This window comes from Sphaerodactylus townsendi, linkage group LG09 (genome assembly GCF_021028975.2).
Source record: "Sphaerodactylus townsendi isolate TG3544 linkage group LG09, MPM_Stown_v2.3, whole genome shotgun sequence".
NCBI lineage: Eukaryota > Metazoa > Chordata > Lepidosauria > Squamata > Sphaerodactylidae > Sphaerodactylus > Sphaerodactylus townsendi.
This window is the reverse complement of record NC_059433.1, coordinates 51,973,385-51,997,246: the sequence shown is the minus strand read 5'-3', so window position 1 is coordinate 51,997,246 and position 23,862 is coordinate 51,973,385. Positions and strand designations below refer to the sequence as shown.

General features: G+C 39.6%; 1 protein-coding gene across 1 annotated transcript in view; it reads right to left on the bottom strand.

Annotated features, from left to right (window-relative positions):
- SPIDR (scaffold protein involved in DNA repair) overlaps positions 1 to 23,862 on the bottom strand; it is a 177,920-nt gene that overhangs the window by 108,668 nt on the left and 45,390 nt on the right. The window lies entirely within an intron of this gene.

The window sequence follows — 23,862 nt, the reverse complement described above, 5'->3', positions numbered from 1 at the left end:
AACTCATTTGTGCTGGAAATGACATAAATGTGACTTGGTCAGGCCAGGCTGTGGGGGGCAGGGAAGTAGCTAACTCGGCTGGCAAGCCTACAGTGGATTCTCCAGCACAGATAGCACTGGTGGAAGTGGCTAGCACTGGACCCAGATTGACACTGTGGGGGTGGCTCACCAGGTAAGATTGGGAGTGAGGGGGCAGCTGCTTGGATTGGCAAATCTGCAGCAGGCTCACTAGTCCAGAATGGCACTGGAAGAAGTAGTCAACACTGGGGAGGGGACTAGCTGCCTCTGTTGGCAAGTCCATAGCAGGCTTGTCAAAGCAGATAAGCACTGGGGGAGGAAGCTGTCTCAGATTAGCAATGGGGGAGATAGCTTGCCAGATCAGATTGGGAGTGAGGGGGATGGCTACCTGGACTTGCAAGCCTGCAGCAGGCTCACTAGCCCAGAGCAGCAGTGGGTCAGACCTGGGGGAGAGGGTGGCTGTCACAGCTGATGAGTTTACAGTGGGCTTGCCAGAGCAGATTGGGAACAGGGGGCTCACTTGGACTGAAGAATGCACAGCAGAGTCACCAGGGCAGATCAGGAGTGGGGTGGGTGCCTGGACTGGCAAACCCACTACAGGCTTGTCAGGCCAGATCAGAAGTGAGGGAGGAGTTGTCTCATATGACTCCCAGGTCTGATGAAAGGGCCAGATCCAGCCCCTGGCCCACATGACACCCCTGCTTTTGTTTGTATTGCTGAAAAGTTTTTTCTATAGTATACTTATTAAGATGATAATTAGACAATGACAAGGGCCATGGCTCAGCAGCAGAGGCCCTGCTTTGCTTGCAGATCTTAATTACAATCTCCAATATCACCAGATAAAGGATCCCAGGTACCAGGCGGTAGGAAAGATCTTTCTTTGCATGTGACCCTGAGCGCTTGCTGCTTATTAGGGATGGGAAAATACAGAGCTGGATAGAGAAATGATCTGACAATATAAAGCAGATGAGTATGTGCTTTAATGTAACATAAGGATTAAATGTAAGATTACAAAACTACATACATCTCCATAGTTTTTCAGACAATCAAGGTTCATTAAAAAAGGTGCCCCTCAAAAAAAAAACCACTCTGAAAAGAAGTAGAAACCACACTGAAATTCTAGACTCTCTCAAATAACTTTTCAATTTAAGCATAAAATTTCATTTTGCCACTGAGACACACTCCAATTTTCTAAGAACTTTAATCATAAAAATGTTTATTCCGTTTACATGGAGCAGTGGACCAGCCAAGATTCTTAAGCCTAAAGCTAATTCTTTCTTCTTTGTGCATCTGCCAGGCAAGGATACTTACAGCTCAACAATCATCCTTCTGGTGTGCATATTCACCTGAGCCAGATTTCCAGTAAATCTGACACAAATTACAAACAAACTTGCCCGAGATAAATGACTGTTCATCCATCTGTCCATGTGCTGCTTTTTTATCAACCCAGATTTTGCTGAGAGCCTTTTGCTGTTCATTTGTCCCACTTCTGATCAAGCCATTGATTTCTAAATTTTGTGCAAGCACAGTAAGATACATATATTGAATAAAATGAAAGATTCCTGCCAACCCACAGAGGAAGCTACTTACTATGAGTGTGCATGATTTACTACACTACCCATTGCTAAACTCCATACCCAAACTCAAGAGAGTCCAATTATACTAGCAGGGAGCCCAAGATGAATCTTCCTGGGAGGGAAGGTCATTTACAAGACTTCTCACTTCCTAGTGAAACTTCAGCAGAGGTTGGAATGCACATCTGAAAACTGTCCTACACTGTAAAGAGTGTACACCTATAAGTAGAGACCCTTACCTGTTGTGACATGAGTGCAGCAAAACAGACGATAAAATACTTGATTTTACAGAATCCCTTTCTGGCTACCTGTAACTAGTAGGCCCCTGCACATTACTAGGGCCAGTTCCTCACCCAAGTAATCCAAAGCAGGCCCTTCAGATGTTACAAACAGAAGAAGACATAAATGTGCAAGAAGGGAAGAGTATGGCACGTGCTTGTTGCCCTTCCCTCTGACAGATCCATGCCACCAAAAGTGCAGACCAAGCTCCAGAGAAAATGGTAGCAATGCTTTGGAGTAACATGCTCCCCAACCATAAGCCATATAAGACGAGGTTGGCGGTTTAGTTTGTGCCAGTCCCAATGATTTAGCTCATCCTGGTCCTGAGCCAAGCCCCTTCATATGGTAAATGTTCCCAGCAATGCAGCAGACAATGGCAAGTATTCTCTGCACCCTTTATCTCCCTGTCCAGAGCTGTACTCCTGTGATTCGGCCAGCACACTGAGACTCAACTTGCTTGTGTAATAAGTAACCTACTAACTAGCAGCAGTTAAATACCCTGAGTCAGACTAGCCATTATTGATTGTAGTAAGCTACTTTAAGCCTGGATGGGTCTCTCGATAGGCCCACAATCTTGTACAATGAATAAGACCAACACAAGGTATTTTATGAAATCAAGAAGATGCATCCGTTCTTCTGTCCCATATTTTATCGCTGATATTATTAAAAATGACAGCATTAAACCAGTGGCTATCACTATCATTCGTTATTTTTCCCTCTCATTTTGCCAGTCAAAAACTTGAAAACTATGAAGAAATATTAATCTGAGAACTGAACATTTTATTTATAAAAATGATCATTGCCTCCCTTGGATTGAAAAGCTACTTCAGAGGGGTGTAATTGGGAGCGGAGAAACAGCACAGAAAAGACAAGTAACCATTTCCCTGCACAAATTATTTCATATCAAGCAGGTCTCCCCTCCCCCATGGAGATTCAAATGCACGCCTAGTCCTCCTTTCCCAAAGTGGTTTTTCATGCCAAAAACGGGAAGGAGGGGGCTGTTGGGCTGCCATGACACTCTATGCCTTTCACATGCAGCTGACCCCCAGTTTTCATTATTTTGGGAAAAAAAGATTCTAGACCCCTTAATTCTGGAATCTTGCCTAAAAATTTGCAGCCATTCATTTAAAGAATCCAGCTTCCTCATTCAATCCAATTGAGGGACCAGATCTTTATATGGACAATATGAGTGTACAATTACCTCTGGATTGGGGCATTAAGCATTAGCCTCGAAGTCTGGAGGCTGCAGTCTGGTTTGGATGCAGTTAGCTTGTTCACGTAATGTCACCTTTCCCCTTATTACATACCGCATCTCACATGCCTTTTTTGCATACAGTTCTACAGGTCCTATGGGCCTCAATATAACCATTGGGGGTGCAGGGAGAGTACTGGACCTTCTCCCTTTTTCACCAGTCAATAAGCTGACTGGAGCCAGTCCATTTTTTAAAATAACTAAATGCCACTCCATTAGAGCATCTCACTATTTTTGTTCAACTGCATACATCCAGCATCCACTGTTTATCAGACAGAATTACAACACTGCAATTCAAAACAAAGTGAAAGAAATTGAGAGCATGCATGTAAAATAAACACTTTTTATTTCCGGTGTAGTTCAATTTTATTTTCATGAGCACAGAACTGTTTCAATGACAACAAAAACCTTTAATGTTCTTAACATCCAAATTTCCCCCTACCCACCCCATCTCTTGTTTACGTATTTTCTTACAGCTTGGCAGTTTTTCAAAAAGTTAAACATGTTCAACATATTTGCTTCATTTAGCATTAACTCATAGAAGGTACTTAAACGTAACTGTTCATAGCAAAGCACTGGGAGAAACGTTGGCACACAACACAAGTTAGCATTGCTGTAGGCAGAAACCAACAACAGAAGAATTTCTGCTAGGCTATGCTTGCCTCTCGCTTGGTTTTGGCAATGTCCCCAAAACGTTGCGCTGCTTAAATGAAATCCTTACAATGTATGCCACATATTTGTATTTGAACAGGAATCTCATTTATTTTGTTAGAATGTATTTTAAAAAAACTAATGCAAATCTTTCTCGGTGTTCATCTGCTGATATATGCAAGTTCGTGCCCACTTAGGTTTTCATTTCAGATATATGAATTAATCTGGTATTTCTACACACTAACAACGTAATCCTAAATGGAGTTACACCCTTCTAAGCCCCATTGACTTCAACAGACTTGAACGGATGTAACTCTGCTCAGGATTGCACTCTTAACAGTGCCAAAACAAAATGTTTAGTTTCTCACATTTCTTTCTACACCACTTCTTAACCTATATTAATTACTTGCCAAATTCCAATAATCTTCAAATGACTTTTTGACATGGAGACACATATGAAGTTAAGCAAGACTGTGTGATTTAACCTTTGTTCCAACAACATGTTATAAAGATGATGTTTAGCATTCTCATCTAAAGATTCTAGGCTTTTAAGCTCACTGGTATGACAGCTAGTTGTGCCCTTCTTCAAAGAAGGCAGTGATGAGAGATTATGGGAGCCTCCTAAAATTCCAGAAAAGGAAAAAAAAAAAACCCTACTCGTTGTTTTTCCCAGCTCTATCAATCTGTGCATTATTTCTTTCCCCATTTGCTTCTATAAGTTGCCTCTCAGATTCTCAATTTTTTACTTCACATGTTTCCATACAGCCTGGTTCTCCATAGGTTATTCTTCCCTTTGAGTTGTTTCAGAAAAAAGAACCCATCTTCCCTCAACAACTTTTCTCTCCCTTATACTTTGATTTCATTTGTGATCATCTTGTTTCTTCTCAGTTTTGATGCTCAGCTTATTTTTCCCACTGCTGCTTGAACTCATGCATCACTACAGTGGCTCAATTGACTCCTTTTGTATTTTCATCAGCTACAACATTTTCTGATAGAAGTCTATGCTCACCAGTCTGTTCCTTGAGTTCACTTAAATTTCTTAAATAGGCCTCATATGTCCATCTACCTGCTTCCTACATATGGCCGTTTTCAGCTTGAAGGGAACAGGCTGCTTCCCCAGCCTGCACTGTTTCTCGAAGGTAAGTGTGCGTGGTGAAGAAGGAGGAGGAGGAGGACGACGACGACGACGACGACGACGACGACGACTTTATTTACGGTCAATGACCAAATATGGTAAGTGAGGGGCGCTGCGGGGGGGGCAGCGTTTTCTGCCCCCTCCAGGTGAGCCTGTTGCAACGCGCACAACTCCCCCCCGGCCCCCAGGTAGCTCTGCCTCTGCTGCTAACATATTGTAGCTTTAAGGTGGATTACAATTTGGGTAAATAATTTTGGGTACCACTTTGAGTACACAAAATTATAACAGCTTTCAGTAGTTCGACGGGGGTTTTTTTTGGAAATTTAAATAAGGAAAGTTTATTTATTACATGCATACTTTTTACAAATTGTCTAATAAAAATAATTTCCACACAAAGCCTTGAATTTGTTTCAATGCAACATTTAAGCAACAGTAAATGCACTTTTTTTCTAATTGGGGATTTCAATTGTAGTTACTAGGAATTTGTACAGCACATAAAATTAACGTGTACTTTTTAAAGTTTTGTTTAGTAACTCTGTAAGTAAAAAATAAATATGGCTAATCATAACAGAATTTATTTACAGCACCAGGAAAAAAATTACCTGTTCCTAATCCTTCAGCAACAGCACATCATGAGCTTGTAGCAACCTCTGAATTAGCAAACCAGTTTGCTGAGTGGTTCCACCACTTCACCATCAAATGACAACTTGTCTAAACAACCTATACTGCATGATCAGGATGCATGATTAAAGGCAAGGGGCAAATAGCAAAATGTTCAATGTGTTAACCATTTTAAAAAATAATATGGATGCAGGTGATGGTCTGGACACATGAAGCTGCCTTATGTTGATTCAGATTATTGATCCAACTAACATAGTACTGTCTATTTAGACGTGATGTGTCTCCAGGTTCTCAGGCAGTGTTCTTTCATCACCTTACTATCCAATCTTTTTGAGTGAAAGATGCCAGGGAATGTAAATTCCGTTGTGCGTGCACAATGACAATAAAAATGCTTATAAAATTCTTATTGAACGTGTGACCTTTTGAATGCCAAGCAGATGCTCTACCAATGAGTCACTGGCCCTCTCATGGTCTAGCACACAGGTGTCAAACTCGCAGCCTCCAGATATTATGGACTACAGTTCCCATCATCCCCTGCCAGCATGATGCTGGCAGGGGATGATGGGTAGTCCATAACATCTGGAGGGCCGCGCGTTTGACATCTATGGCTAGCATTTTCAAAATTTTAATGTCTAATCATACATATTTAAACTGCACATCAAATATCCAGATACAGTCATCTTGATTTTTTTTTAATAGTGTTGATTGTCATGGAGAAAATTTCACTGCTGGGTTTTATTTTAATGAACAGATTATGATTTATTCATGTTTACATTGCCTCAATTCTCAAGTGGTGAAAAAAAAGTCAAACACAAATCACAATCCACAGTAACAAATATTTAACTTTTAACAACATTATTTTATTTAATTCACTTGCACATATAAAGTACAGATAGATTCAATGGCTAAGACAAAGACTTTTTAGCTGTTTTGCCAAGAGGGAAACAAATCTCCTTCCTGAGTTCCTTATACTCCTAAGACCTATGCAGCCAGAGGTACAGGCCAGGAGACTCTATCTTGCTTTACAAAAGAGAAACATGGTAGGAATTAAATTCCAATTCAGGATGAGACATATAGGTGAGAATCATACAGGAAAAGACCACAAGGGCCATCCAGTCCAATCCCTGCCATGCCAACAGAAACTTGACTCTTAATCAAGCGCTCATCTTGTGCCTCTGGGATATCTCCACAGCCAGGCCAAAATGAATTACCACTGTTTGCTGTCATTTCTCAATCTTCACTCAAATCAGGTTGTGATAATACGAGATTAACAGACATATATATTATTTTAAAAAACACTATATAAAATATATTCCAGGATTTCTTAATTCTTTCATCTTTGAGCCACACGGTTGTTATCTACTTTAAGACTCATATATACTCCCACCATTCTTCTAATGTTACATTCTGCTGGTCAGCCTACCGGTAATCAGAATTTCCCCCTATATAGGGACTATCTGCCATATTCAGAACTAAAGAGAAAGGTTAACAAAGCCCAGTGCAAAGAAAAGAACAATTTCCTTTTTTGCATTATGAAATGCCATTTGTTAGATAATCAGGCCAAAAAATCCATAAGTTTTCTATTTACATGACTCTCAATCAGTATAATGAAATGTCAGTAGATTTTAACAGGGACAGTATGACGAAGTCAATCATGGCATGCCCATGGCAAGTGAAGAAAAGCATAAATAAGACTCTTTAAACTAAAACTAAGAACAGTTACAGAATACCTCTCACTGGAACAGGCCACTGCAGTTTTTCTTCCCCATATCAAAATCACTCGGTTAAATATGGAAGCTTTCTACCCTCTGAACTCTTTTTATACAGAGGTTTATGGTAAAGAAGAAAATTCAGGTACACACCCAAACTTTCATTCTTCTTTAATTCTGTGCACAATACTGTGGGTGACACCTGCTTTCTTCAAAGTATAAAACCACAGAAAAGCAGCAGTCAGTGAAAGATTAAACAGTAATGCGTGGGCAGAGTTTACCATGATGACAAACACAAAGAAATAATAAGACCGATAAATCTGAAGTTTTGGGGGGGTTTTTTTCTCAGAATAGCAAGCCCAGACATTAAACTTAACTACTGCTAAATAATTTTTTATAATAATGCCTTTATCTCTGATATGTTTTTCATTCCTTCATGTGCAAAATCATTCTTCACACTACACTTAATAATGAGGTTTTGGAAACTCATGTTCAGATTAAAAATTATTTTAAACAAGTTTATTTTAAACTTTATTTTGATTTTTAAAGTATTTTAAAATTATTTTGAACAAATTATTCTGCTGGTTCTGGTGCGTTTTCCAGGCTGCGGGGCCGCAGTCTGGTGGACCAAATTATTCTGCATAAAAATACAGCCCTCTAAGGGCCAGACACATTTATCCCTAAGCCTTCCTCAATCACATCTAAAGCAAGATTTTTTTAGAGTTAAGGAGGAGTGTGGATGATCTTTCTACAGTGTGCACCAGTTTCTCTCCTCCTCCCCACTATATTTACCCTATACTGAACTCCCAGCACCAGGGGTGAGCTCAAAGTAGAGAACCACACTAAGTGGAGAAGGAGAACTAGAAGATAAGTGGCAGTTCCAGGAAACATTCTCAACCCCTCACTAGCATCCATTTTTTGTACTACAAATCAGAATGCTCTCCTAATCCTGCTTTGAACATAACAGCAGCAGACTCAGATTTAAACATATTGTTCTTCTGTAATGTCTAATTGGGCCCTAATACACAAATGATGAAAAACATGGTATAATATAGACAAAACAAGGAGTTCCATGTAGTAAAGGCTACTGATAGCTGGCTTGTAAAAGCGTTGTAGAAACAACAGCTTTTCTTTGCCGAGTTTTTGTCATCAAAGTGCTTAAAAACAGGGTAGTAGTCTGGTAGGTTCAAGTTGTTTTGTGTAATTATAAACAGTATTGATTATCTAATTTGCCTAGTAGAATATTATGTACACTGATGAAGGCTATCAAAACAGGATAAAATCGGTAGTGTGTTTTTGGGTTGTTTGGAATTACTTTGGATAAAACTGCTGAACAGCTTGGACAGAATAAAGAACTATGACTGAAGTAGAAGTGTTTTGAAGGACTTTAATGACAAAGATTCAGCGAAGAAAGTCTCTCATTTCTACAGTGCTTTCACAAGCCAGCTATCAGTAGTCTTCAGTACATAGGACTCCTTGTTTTGTCTAGTTTGACCCAAAGAGTAGTAAACTACTGGCTACGATGGTCTGCAAGTGAGCCACTCATTCTTTGAAGAGTGAGGAAAAAGTTGTGAGGAAAAATACGAAGTCTGACTCACTAAATATACTGCTTAACGCTCAAGCTTTTATTAATGATTACTACCAATGGTTACAATTAGGAAAGGATTATATTATGCTGATTCATACAGCATAATACACAACATTTTTAAACATCACCAAGAATCGCTTAACAATTATTGCCACAAGACCACACAACTATTCATGACTACAACCTCTGAAACAAGTCCAGTGGTCTATTAAACCATGCTTACTCTCAATTAATGCATCTTCCAGTTCACCAGTTGCCAGTCTTAACAGCAAGAGGAAACAATCTGGCAAATTAGTTCCTGAAAAGGTTGTACCTCCATCAAACTAAATGGCAACTGCATTGTACACTATCATATGCCACCTTAGGACAAAATGAACAAAAATAATGTAAATGAAGTGGAAAATTACAGTTCATCAGATTAGAATTTAGTTACAGTCAACACCTCGTGTCCTCAGAACAGCATTTAAGTGATATTTAAAATGTGGTTACAAGCTTTATTTTATGGTTCAGAAATGATACCATTCCCAGAAGCTCAAAACTTTATCACATTGGGGCATAAATTATTATCTCTACATGAAGGTAGCAATCAATATCACTTCCTGGACACTGTGTACATTTTGTACATGTCTTGTAGTGTTGACTAGGTGTACACTGGCCAAAAGTATGTACTGATAAGACTCTAGTGTTATCATGAGTAGATAATTAAAATTGAAAGCATCCAAGATCACAAATATTAAAAGATATGAAATTCAGATTAGAGCACAGAAAAGCTCTCTCAAAGTGAAATATTGGATATTGACTTTTTTGTTGTTTAGCTTTATTATCTCATGAAATGTTTAAAGTTTATATAAAATTCTGCTTTTAACAGTAAGAACTTGCTGGGGAAACTCTTGATCTTGGTGGGACTGCTCCTCATCTCCTCAGATCTTTTAACTGAGGCTCTCAATCCAGTTTAGATCTCGAGGAAAAAAATTCCATAAGACAATGCAGGATTTACCATACTTCTTTAAGCAATGACAAATACATAAAAGCAAGCAAGGAAGCTGAGGTAACAACATTTGTCCTGAGGTAACAAAATTTGGCAAATTATGTCAAATAAATTATCTCAGCATAAGTAAATGAAAATGCTTCTACAGATAAAAGTTGAATTTTCTATTGTACATATTGATATTAGAAGTAACACATTAAGCTTCGCTTCATATTTGAATTTTATTAAATTAATAACTGGCTGCCCCTTTCAGTTTGTAAAGGTTTTGATATTTTGCTAAATATAATTTGTAAATGAACCTGAATTGAAAAACAAAAATTAAGCTTTAAAAAACTAGTCAGTCAGTAAAATCTTTATTGGCATATATAATAAAACTCATAAAAAATTTTCATAAAAAACTAGTAATAGCAATAAAATCTGCCAAATCTCTTTGTTTGTTTGTTTTAAATTTTAATCTTTATTGAAATACTTCAAATTACAAAGAAAGAAAAATACAAATATACAAAAAAGTACACCCACAAAAAACCATGATAAAGATAGAAAGAGGAGATAACACAGATGAGAGAAGAAAATATTTTTACATTGGATAATAGAGTAAAACAGTTCATTGCAATATTGCGCTACTTCTCTCTCTACATATCCATCGTCTGGTAAGAAAGATTACACAAAATGCAATTGTTGAAACACGGGTGGGCCAGTAGAAAATTAGGAAGAGAAGAGGAAAAAAGGAAGACAGGAGGAGAAAAGAAAACAAACACATCATGAAAAAAACTAATCATTACAGAATGGCAGAAATGTAAAACACATCCCAATTGGATGTGAAGACACTTATCATGAATGTTCATAACTACATTGGTTTAGTAGACCCCCTGTTAAGCAATTTTATATAAGAAAAATTACATTGTAAACAAGTGATGCTGGAATCCATCCCCAAACAGCATCATTTTCAATTGTGTTTAAACTAGGGAGCCCAGATTCTCCTTTTAAATCCACCTTAAAGGGAGAATCTGGGGTCCCCAGTTTAAACAACATTGGAAGTGATGCTGTTTTGGGGTGGGTTACCCCCACCCTGAAACAGCATCACTTTCAATGTTAAAACTGGGGACCTCAGATTCTCCCTTTAAATCCATGCCGATGGGGGTGGATTTAATAATAATAATAACCTTTATTAGGCATTGAAAGAAAGAAAGAAAGAAAGAAAGAAAGAAAGAAAGAAAGAAAGAAAGAAAGAAAGAAAGAAAGAAAGAAAGAAAGAAAGAAAGAAAGAAAGAAAGAAAGAAAGAAAGAAAGAAAGAAAGAAAGAAAGAAAGAAAGAAAGAAAGAAAGAAAGAAAGAAAGAAAGAAAACAAGCATTGGCAGGAAGGAGGTGGATTTAAAATTAAAATCTGGGGAAATTTAGGAGGTACCTGCTGTCAGGGGTGCAATTTCAGAGTATCTTCATGAGACCCTACTGATGATACCACTCAGGTTTGGTGACATTTGGTTTAGGGGGTTATGGACCCTCAAAGGTGTAGCCCCGATCTCCTATTAGCTCCCATTGGAAACAATGGGGGATGGGGGCACTCCATTTGGGAGTCCATAACTTTGGACTTCCTAAACCAAACCTCACCAAATCTAGGTGATATCATCAGGAGAGTCTCCCGAAAAATCCCTAAAACTATGGTGCTGCTAGCCCAGGGGTAGGGAACCTTTAACACTCAAAGAGCCATTTGGACCCGTTTTCCATGGGAAAAGAAAACACTTGGAGCCGCAAATAATTTTTGACATTTAAAATAAAGATAACACTGTATATATTGGGCTTTTTTACCTTTTACTCCACTCATTCTGAGAAGCTTGTGGATTTTGCACACTGCCCTGCTTTCAGCCTGCAGGGTATGGTATCAGAAATAGAGCCAGTGGTTCTCGGCCTTGCCCGGCCATCGGGAAAAGCGCCCGCCCAGCTTGAACAAAGGCGGCAGACAGAGGGAGAAGCTCCTCAAGCACGCTGCCCAGCCGGGCCGCTTGGGCAATTGGATTGCACCCACCCTGCTGCCTGCACGGGGTGGGCAAGGGCATGAAGCCAGCGGCTCAGCTCGTGGAGCCGTAGTGCAAGGGCAGAAGAGCCGCATGCGGCTCTTGAGCTGCAGGTTCCCTACCCCTGTGCTAGCCTAAAAATTGCACCCTCTGCAGGCCAAAAACGGAAAAACACTGAAAATTCAAAAAATCCCACAAACGAACCTGCAGTTTTTTTTTTGCGCACTCCACAAGGTGAAGCTACCCTAGGCAACTGCCCACTTTTCCCAATGGGAGGAATGCCTCTGCCACCAGGCACCACCCTTCGAGGGCCTCCCTGCCAAGAATTAGTTGCCACAGAAAAATCTATACAAGCTTTAAAAAAAAACCTTTACAAAGTAATAAATTTAATTTAAAAACTGTATGTCAAGAAATTACCAGTGTTTCAGACTGAGAAATCTTTGCTGTGATCCAACTTTGTATCTCAATCAATTTATTTTGTTCTGGGTTTCAAGATGGTACTTTTTCTTTGCAGATTTTTCTGCTACAGACAACCTGGATCATGCTCTTCTTCTGAACTGTCTGCTTCTGTTCTTATTGGATTCTAGGGTAGCCTTTTCTATTGTTTCCTCTGTGTTTCTGTCAAGAGTTCTCTCATAGATACTATCTGTCTTCCCAGGATTAAGTCTGAGTCTCATGTATGATGATTCTCCTACTTAGCTTTTATGATCTGTATTACCATTTATGCGCTGATGACCTCATTCCTTTTTCATAAAGCTCTATTTTTCCTATAGCTTTTCACGTCCTAAAAATGAACTCTGTTAACTATTCTCCTGTTATCACCTTCTACTGTTTCTTCCACCTGTTACACCTAAAACCTCACTTTCCTTTTTATTTCTTGTTTCCCTCACATGTTCACTTCATTGTTAACTTATGTAACCTGCACTGTATATCTATAAAATTCAAAACTTTTCTGAAGCAGCCAAATTTGTTTATTTCATGTACAAGCTATTACTCTTGTCTCGCCTCTTCTGTAGCACCTTTTTTCTTCAGTTGGGTTGAATGTACTGCATAAGCAAAACAAAGTTTAATTTACTAATTGGTAAACTGACAAAAGTGAATTGTAACAACACTTGCAATGGGCTGTGAAAGAACTAAATTATAATAATTATCTAAAATTCAGAAAAACAGTGTTAAATACAAGCAACAAACATAACAGATTGTTCACCTGTAACTGATATTCTTCAAATAGTCATGAATGTTTTCACATTGATGGAATTTACACATGATTAGAGGTAAGATCTGGAATCTTTACAATCTAGTTTTCTGCCATAAAGAACTCCCCCTTTCCACAAACACAAGACCACAGTTAAAAATAAGCAGTTCCTTCCAACATGAATACAATGCAGTAAGTTCAAAAGGCACACACTGCAGAAAATGTGGACACATGAATGCAAAGATGATGCTCCATTCAAAGTGATACACATAGGGGCAAAAAAATCTAAACTTCACATAAACGCTACAGGGGTCAGTGCTATCAGTCACAGACCAGGAAAGGGATTTGGGCGTCTTATGTGATAGTTCCATGGAAATGTCAACTCAATGCATGGCAGCTGTGAAAAAGGCAAACTCTATGCTAAGGATAATTAGGAAAGGAATTGATAATAAAACTGCAAAGATTGTCATGCCCTTATATAAAGCAGCGGTACAACCGCACGTGGAGTACTGTGTTCAGTTCTGGCCACCACATCTCAAAAAGGATAGCGAAGAGGTAGAAAAACTGCAGAGAAGGGCAATGAGGATGATTGAAGGATTGGAGCACCTTCCTTATGAGAAGAGGCTGCAGCGTTTTGGACTCTTTAGTTTGGAAAGGAGACGTCTGAGGGGGGGATATGATTGAAGTCTATAAAATTATGCATGGAGTAGAAAATGTTGAGAGAAAATTTTCTCTTTCTCACAATACTAAAACCAGGAGGCATACATTGAAAATGTAGGGGAGAAGAATTAGCACTAATAAAAGGAAACATTTCTTCATGCAACGCGTGATTGGTGTTTGGAATATGCTGCCACAAGAGGTGGTGATGGCCACTAACCTGAATAGATTTAAAAGGGGCTTGGGCAGATTTATGGAGGAGAAGTCGGTGTATGGCTACCAATCTTGATCCTCCTTGATCTGAGATTGCAAATGCCTTAACAGACCAGGTGCTCAGGAGCAGCAGCAGCAAAAATGCCACCGCTTTCACATCCTGCATGTGAGCTCCCAAAGGCATCTGGTGAGCCACTGCAAGTAGCAGAGTGCTGGATTAGATGGACTCTAGTCTGATCCAGCAGGCTCTTTCTTATGTTCTTATGATGTCAAAGCAATGTTTTCTAAAAATCTCCACGGCCAATCTGAAGACAAGCCCCACCTAGCCCTGCCAACTTTCTAAAAATACATGGCAGGCAGCAAGAAAGGATCCTTGCTCAAGGAAGGGATTTCCATGCCAAAAAGCTAGTAGAAGATGCTTCCCAATCCTGGCTCTAAGTTGGTGTAAACCTCACTAGTGTGACACACAAAGACTGAAAACTATTAAGTCCTTATAAATCTACTAGCCAAACCAAACTAACTCCATCTTCAAGCTAGTGCAGGGATCCTCCAACCTTTTTGAGTCTGCTGCATCTTTAGAATGTTGAGAGCAAATGGTAAGTACCACCCCATAGGAGTTGGAGCCAAAATGGCTGCAGAAGAAAGCACAAACACAACACCTCTCCTCTCAGTTTGCAAAAGAATCAACAAAGCAACCACACTGAATATATAAAGCTGCTTTATTCAAAGTCTGCCCATTGGTCTCTCAGTGTTAGTATTCTCTGTTCTTTGGTTAGACTCATGGTCAGACAGAGGGAGGACAGCAAGCCTGGAGAAGGAGTGGGAGGGCTTCTACTCCTGATCTACCCCCAAGAAACAGTCCAGCTTCCTGGATTCTAAGACAAGAACAAAACTCACTCTCTGTTGTGCAAAAGTAGCAACAGTTGGTCAAGCCGGAAAAAAGAATCCTCCACACAATGGGTAAGGAAAGCTCCAATCCTCCTGATCTTCCACTGTCTGATATGGATACCCTCCCATTTGAATGACAGCAACCAATAAGAAGTCTGCCTTACAATGACCCTGGCCTTGACTACTTTCTGAAAAGCTTGATTGTGTATTGGGAAACACTCAGCTAGTTGTATCCTGGTCCTTCAACAGATGCAAATCGCACCTGGTGTGCACAGGCACCTCACAACCCCTGCTAGTAGAGGGCCTTTGGCCCCTTCCGCATTGTAGGAGTCAACCTTAGATCGACTTGAGTCCGACCCGAGTCCTCCGCACAGACATAGCGTCGGACTCGTGTCTGACTCGACTCACCCCCCTCTCGCCGTTGAATTTCTGAGGTCGACTGGGGGGTCGAGTCGACTGGCAGACTCGGGTTGCGCTTGAGCTGAAGCCAGCGGAGTGCAGAATCTCTGGCTTCCACTCCTGACTCTGCCATTCTAGCCAATCACAGCTCTAGTATTTCACGCCCATGCACAGAAGGGGAGACTTGTGGCGGCAAGGTAAAAGCTTTGGGCATGTGCATGAACAGGGGGACTCCGTGCAACCTGAATTCGGGAACGGCATAGCGCAGGGAGGTGGTCCCGCCCTCTGAGCTCGGCTCCGGAGACACGAGTCAGCTGCTGTGCGGAGGAATGGGAGGACTCGAGCTGAGGTACGATTCCGCCAACACGAGTCGAACCTGAGTCGCCTCGTGTGTCCGGAAGGGGCCTTTATCACTAAATTACTACCGTAAGGATTTCAGAAAAGCTAAAAGGACCTTTGAATAGCTGTGTTTTTCTGTACTAGCCAGAAAAATAACCACCATGGCACAATTCCCGAAACAGATGTCCTTGTAACCAGTTGAGTACTGCTTCCAACATATTTTAAAGCATTTCCTATCATGTATTTAATTTGACCTAAATAATATAACCTGTATTACTTTAAAAGAACGATGATGATTAAATTGATCAAAGCACGGCTTATATAAGAACTAGCTCCCCCATCACTTTCCCAAACAAAATTGCAAACTCCTGACTTGAAAAAGTGGTTCAAATGATCCTTATGCACCCACACACTACTTGTATCTCCTAATACATGGTAATCACTTTCACAAGAGAACTGAAGCTTGTAGTGCAATTCCACTGAAATCAAAGCGCTTAAATGGAGTAGCTCCAAACACAAACACACTAAGGAATTCTTCATTTAATGCTGGAATACACAGAGACGGCAAGGCCCTTTTTACCTCGTGATAAAATCCAACTGGTCAAACAACATAACTCAACTTATTCCAAGGAATAAAACCAAGGGAATTGGATTCTAAGAAAAAAAAGAAATATGAAGAAAAGAAGGTGCAGCCTTCTTGGATTTGAAGTGATACTCTCTAGCTCTGAGTGCAAACACACTGCGTAAGTAAAACAGGTTTCACAGGTTACACTCATCAGACTCAATAACAAGTTGTTACAGCCTGCCTCTGCAAGAACAGGGTGGTTTTTTTTCTTCCATAATGCCCCACTCAAGCTAAAATATCAGTAGTCACCTGTTTAAGGGATACTTCGGCTTTATTTCAAAAACAGTCAGACTTGTGGGAAGATAAGCCATAACTCATTTGAAATAAACATAACTGGAAAAGAACAGCTGTATAACTACCAATATACAAAGCTGCTGTCTTAATATAAGGAACATCTGTACAACACAGCTACTGGGTACAGCAATGCTGTACTATACTGTATAACTGGACCACTTCACAGCTTTACTTTTTGCATTTGTGGCCCCTTACAATCAAAGTTCTGGTAGTGTCTATGCCAACAACAGCAGCAGACTTATGGGTGCTTCATTTTGTACTTGGGAAATGTGTTCTCAAACATGCATAAGGTCAGATACAAAGCCAAACTGTGCATTGCATGAAACTCCACATGGCCTTCTCTAACAGTTTTCTCTCCACAAAAAGTGGATGCTGGAGTTGAAAACAAGAACGGAAGAAATGAGGGTTAAGAGTGGGAAGTTTCCCTGTCATCTGTTTATCTCCATTCCCCTAAATCTATTCTTCACCACCTGTAAAAAAATACAGGGGTAACAGGGGTAACTGGTAGCATGAATTAGAACTCCATTTTGTTGCAGATTATCTGCACTGTTGAAAAAATTTTAATTGTTTACTGAAGCAGCATGCTTTGTTATACAAGTCTTAGCTTTCCCCCCTCTAAACTATAATGGTACATCACCCAGTTTACACATGAAATAGTAAATCTAGGGCAGTTGAATATGTTTTATTTAGTGAGTACCACAAGGCAACAACTTTTCCTGTTCTTTTTAAATATTTCTTAAAGGTCTAAAATATTTCTTGAAAACATAAAAAGATTATTCTCCCTATATTTTTCCAGAGGTATCTTCAATATTTAAAACATACTTTGCTTCTCAACAGAAAAATATGAAAGGAGGAAAAAATGCAAACAATTTGCATCTGGGTTGTGTCTGATCTTCAGAAATCTGAGGCGGAAAAGTCCAAGTTGCTGTTCTGTTTTACTGTCCCAAAAAAGGAAAGGTCTCCTAAAGGTTGGAAGTCTAGTTGTTTTTCAACTAATCCTTAAAGGAGTTAGAATCTCAGGTTAGCTTCTAATTGAACCTGAAGACAAGCCTCCATGTAAACATTCAGTCATCTGCAAGGTGCAAACTGTGTGGAGGAAATGTCTGTGCACATACCCCTTTCCCATGATCAGAGCTGATGCTTCTCAAATGTTGCTGATTATGGGAAAGGAGACTTTACACAGACACTTCCACCATGTGGCCTCACCCTGCAGATAGCCAAGTGTGGAGGTTCACACCTGCTCCGCCTTCCCATGCAGTCAGTGAATGTGTGGGGCTGCTGTGCATGCCAGACATGTATGTTTATGTGAAGACAAGCAGGTAGACAGATGTAAAGGAATGTCAAAAGCAAAACTGTCTGAAAAAAATCACTTGTCCAGATTTAAGGAAAAATGTCTCTACCGTTTGTGAAATCAGATACAGCAAAGTATTTTCTGTAATGTTCCCACAGAGCACTTGCTCATGTTTTTCAACAAGTATTATTTTAAGCTGTTTACTTTGCCACTTAGATTTGGATGTTTTTCTTTTCTAGAAAAAATAAAGATGGTGACTATTCCCTTTTATTTCTTGGAAATGTGGGCTGTCTACACCTTCCCCCTTTTAATAAATCCTTTCTCACAACAACTTCACAAGCAATACGGGATTGAAGGTGTAGTAATATGCACACTGGATCTCCATATAATTATGTTACTATCTGAGGAGTTTCTTACAAGCACCTCCTTCTGCAGCTTAAAACACAGAGATGTAATGTCTATTGATATAATTTCAAACAAAGGCCCACAAGTGGACTGAACAACTAAAACAATTAATATTCTATGTATTGTAGAAGGCTTTCACGGCCTGATTCAACCGGTTGTTGTGGGTTTTCCGGGCTGTGTGGCCGTGGTCTGGTAGATCTTGTTCCTAACGTTTCGCCTGCATTTGTGGCTGGCATCTTTAGGGGTGTGTTGCACCTCTGAAGATGCCAGCCACAGATGCAGGTGAAATGTTAGGAACAAGATCTACCAGACCATGGCCGCACTGCCTGGAAAACCCACCACAACCAATTAATATTCTGTTTGCAGATCTAAAGACAAAATTCTAGTTGACCTGGTAACTGTGAATGACCTTCACTATTTCTGAAAACCAAGTCTTAAGCATTTCATTTTTGGTCATCCAAAGCACTAACCTAACTAATCAAATAAGCCTGGTATTTAGCATTCAATTAAGCAAACATTTGTTTGCCTAAGGAAAGCACTGTGAGGATTAACTTTTTGAATTACATTTAAATGTGTCTTTGACCCAAATGTCACTGTAAGAATTGTGTAATACTGCCTGTAAATAAGCTCTAGGGTTTTTTTAAAAAAATTTCTGCTCTCCTCCATCCCCCACTCCTGGGGACAACGGAAATGTTTCTATTATCCACAATTTCTGTGCTTACGCTATTACATTCTCTAAATTGTATGGGTACATCTAGCTCATGTATCAGAACTGTACAACTCAATCAACTTCTCATTATTTGGGAGGCATTTCCTTCTATAGTTCCTCAATTCAGCAAGTGACGAAATTTAAAAGCAGAGTTATGAACATAACAAGAGTTTAGCTGGTTCAGGCCACAAGCCCGAATAGTCCACCATGTTGCTTGCAATTGTAGCTAGACTAGTCTCCAAGAAACTATATGCAGGACACAAAAGCAACCACTATCCTCCTATGTATTCCATGTATCTTGCATGTAGCACTGATTTCAGAGCTTTTGGAAAAAGGCAAGCTACAGAGTAGATGTTGAAATGGCTTTGTTATCTAGAAGAAGCTGTTCCTCCAAAGGAAATTGCACATTCAGCTCAAAGGGGAAGCTGTGGAATGGAATTTAATGTTCCAAAACAATTTAGATGTCAAAAAGGATGAAAGTCATACAGAGAAGTAAAACTAGTAATTGAAGCATGTCTAGAAAATTATCTTTATGCTTTGAGCACACTTTACTACTTTGCTTCTTTAAAAGTACTCATAGTTTAGAAATGCTAACAAAAAGTATGTAAGAGAAACACACAGTAACATTTAGGAACATTTACCAATGCTTTCAATGTTACATAACTAACCATCTCAGAAAAAAAAGTAACTCTAATTTCTCTCAAGGCAAAGCCCACGTTTATGCTTGGACAAGATTTCTACACAGAAGTTACTTCTAGGTCCCTTTTACTCACTCACTCTCTCTCTCTCTCTCTCTCTCTCTCTCACACACACACACACACACACAAATAAAAAAATGAGGGAGAGTGTCAAGTAAGTTTCATGAATGAATGAATGAATGAAATAAATAAATAAATAAATAAATAAATAAATAAATAATAGGGCAAGCAGCATGTGAGTTTCATTATAGGCCACTCTCCCCCACAGGGCTCAATTTCAATGAAACATGCATGTATAACTTGTGGTCCACAAATCTAAACAACCACAAGCCAGCTACAGCGGCCTGTTGTGTTTGACAACCCCCATTTTTACTGTCCTAAAAAAACAATGTACACAGGATGTTCACTGATCCTCTGGTTAGTAACTCACTCTACATGGCTGGAAGGCTGCATAGCTATTATTTCTCATTTATAAACCAGGAGTAAGCCATAGATTAGAACTCTAGTCTGTAAGAAACAAACTGCAATTTACTGAAGCACCTGATTCGGACAGCATCTAAACCAGGAATCAATCTTGGCATGAACTTCACAGGGAGGAAGGAGGTGGAATATTTGAGCCTGAGGTGTTTCTGGCTCATTCTAGTCACAAACAACATTTGAACACAATCTAAAATGAATTGAATGAATATGGTAACATTGTGGACTGTACACATTTGCAGTACATTTTGAACTCAGTACTGATAGGGTTTTCTGGTCTCAGCCCTGCAGATTTTTGGGAATACAGTTATAACTTCTCTTTTCTGACAGGGTTTTGGGGTATTCTGCTAACACTGTATTTTATAGTGTTACTTTTATGATACTGACTTTTTATGTATTATTTCATCTGCTCTGGATTTCAACAATTATTTTAAGTCATTTTGCTCTGTTTTACATCAGTCTGACCAGCATCTGTGTTTAAGCGTTGTGCAGTTTAAAATATTATTAAACTGCTTTTAACTCAATTTTCAATTATGTAAGCTACTTTAGAGATATTTTATACTGAAAGGTGGGCTGAAAGTATTTCTGATGAATATTTTGATCTCTTTGCCTAACAGGTCATTACAGCATTCCCATTTACCCCCCTTTCTTTTCTTCGTTGCCCACAAGTTGTAGCCAGCTTATGGTAACCCCATGGGAGGTTTCAGGGCAATAGATGTTCAGGGGTGGTTTGCCATTGCCTGACTCTGTGTATTCTTTGGTATTCCTTCCAAATACTAATCAAGGCCAACTATGCTTAGCTTCTGAGATCTGAGCTATCCAGGTCAGAACTTATTTTACCTACTAAAATACCAGTATGTAACTCTTGACTGTATTACCAACCTGAAGCACACAGAGCTGTCACCATTAAACCTCAAGTCTAAGACTGTGACTGTCTAAGATTGCTTTCTTCTAGCAACAAATCAAAATCTGACAAATCTTTTCATAAAATAAAAGATAAATATTAATCTTTCATGAAAGGCAACCGGAAAACACACTTTAAGCTTCTTGGCTTGGTTTCATGCACAATATCTGCCCACCAAAGAACATTTTGATGTTATCATTCCTTTTTCACTATATGATAGCTTTCTCCAACTGCAACAGGAAAGAAGCATTCAAAGAAGATTTTTGTTAGATAAATTCTAGAGAGTCTCTTTACAATTTAAAAAACTGTAAAACAGATGTTTTCCAATATGAATAAAAATGAAGGGATGGGACATTGTCCACCACAAACATTCCTTTTCAATAATTTGTTAACAATTAAGAGGCCTGCAGTGAAGCTTTTTTATTTTTATTTTTTAATTCAGAGATCCAAATGATCTCATCATAGACCTGTGATCTTCATGGATCATGCATCCTGCATTTAATTCTGGAACAGAATACTCATCTTTCAAAAATAATGGACGTTACACCTGAGCTTGGTATATATTAAAGCTGCTTCTTAAAATTGAGGTCTCAATACTATGTACTACAAACCAGTTTGCTTAGAAGAAATATATTCTTCTAACTCATAAACATCTTTAGTAAGGAATGTATCTTTAAGACTTCTTGAAAAATACATAAAGTACCTGTCATTTTCCAAAAAGCCCTATCAACTGCAAAGGAGCATAATTTTTTTCCAGCAATTATATTATAAACAGAGCAGGGAACACATAGATGTAAAACATACAGAGTTTCATACAGAGTCTAGATAAGACATACAATGTAATTTGTGCACATACGCCTTTTCACGTATATAATGAACAAGAACCTAAATTATTAACATATGGAAGACAATTATAGAATTGCATGAAATAGCTTCATATTTAATGTTTTTATTAATATCCTTTGCACAAGAAACTAAGAGCAGAACAACTTTGTTAATTCAAACTTAATGCTATATAAACACAGCAATACAACACATAAATAAAGGAATCTACTCTAAAACAAAGGCAAACACCCCCTTTCTTTGGTAATCTCAGTAGACTCACAATACCGTAACTAAGAATTCTGTCACCCATAAAGAAGTATCAGCAGGGCCATCCATTATTCATTTCTCTCTACAATGTGGGTGAAGGAGAAAGATTTATAGTACTTTTGCTGGGAAAAAATGGGGAAAATAGAATTTGGTAACCACCGCTGGAAATTTAGTTGTTTCCTTATGGATCCAGAGATCACTTTAGAAACTTAGATTCTGTTGAACAGCAGTTCTTCAACACTTTCAGAGTTTTCTTGAACTCTTCCAACATTTCAGTCAGCTTGTTATGCATCAAACCTCAGGAGGGATGAGTTATTCAGTGGCATTCTCTGGATTTCAATGTACAACAAGTTCTTTTTGAACAGATGAAGATACCCTTAAATTATATACACTAAACTGAAACCAAGAGGAAAAATAGTATCCCACAATGATAGCAACAATCAACGTAGCAGTAATGTGTTTGGCGAAGGTATCATAAAAGAGGAACTTTATACCCATCAGCAAGTTGTTCACAGGAAATCTGCACCATACAATCTTATGCAATGTGACTGCTGCATCTTAGCAAAAGTAAGAGATTTTTGATCCCTTGTAGCAGCAGCATTTCTCTCACTTATTTATCTGTGAGGGTCTGTCATGAGTTCACAATAATTATGCTGGAGAGAAAACCAGGGCATTACCATTACCTGAGCTGACTTTTCCATGCAGGTGTCAAAGAAATATGGAGTACTTAAATGTTTTTTTGGGCGCTGTGTGGTTTCCGGGCTGTATAGCCGTGTTCTAGCAGAACACAGCCATACAGCCCGGAAACCACACAGCACCCCAGTGATTCCAGCCGTGAAAGCCGTCGACAATACATTAAATGCTTTTTAACTTAGCCAATTATTAGTTGTCTAATACTGCACATTATTTCTTTGAAGGACAACTTTACAAACAGCTTGCCTTAGAACACATCAGCCTGCTAGTCAGGACAATTATGGAACATTTCTATAAATCATGAATGAACCATAGAACATAGAACAAAAAGTCAAAGATGTATCCAAAAGCCCTTGAAATATTTTAGCATTTATGCCGAAGTGGGGTTAAAACTTCTTTTCTAGAAAGTACAGTAGCTGTTAAAGCTTTGAAAATAAGATTACAAAGTTTAAAACTCATGATTGAGAGGTGGAATAATCACCAGAATGGAAACTAAGCAACTACAGAAGACTGACTAAAAAGATCAAAACAAGTACCACACTCCACATTTTCTAGACAGTCACGGTTGCAAGTCATTGTGACACTTAGAGTGATTCTCCACATTCTGTAAGGCTCGACTTGCATCTGCCTGAATTTTTTTTTCTGCTTCATGAGGGTCGAGCTCTGCTGGTGCGATTCCGCGACAGCAGCTGAGAGCTTCCTTCCTGAGCTCGGATTCCGCCATTAATCCGCGACATTGCTGGAGGTTAGATCTGCCTCCTTACCCAAGCTCAGTGGGCGGGGTCGACTCTGTGCGTCATCCACCCCTCTGCCCTGCCCAGCAGGCAGCGCTCTGTTGCCAGCAGCTCCTCCATGCCACAGTGCTTTCCTGGCGCGGTGGGGTGAGGGGGCACGGCGGGCGGCGCAGGGCATGTGCGTGCCCCTGGTCAGAGCCCCTCGAAGCCTGCAGCTCTGTGCAGCGGTGGCAGCCGCATTCCCACACTGGCGGCAGGCAGCGAAGCACGTGTGCATGGGCTTGTGCGGTTGCAGCCCGGCGGGTGAGGGAGCCGAGGGAGGGAGCGAAGGAGGCAGGTGCAGCGTCAGCAGCCTCCCTTAGGAAGCGGTGCTGACAGGAGTGGCTCCCCAGCTCCCGCCTCTTGTGCCCAGCCCAGCTCC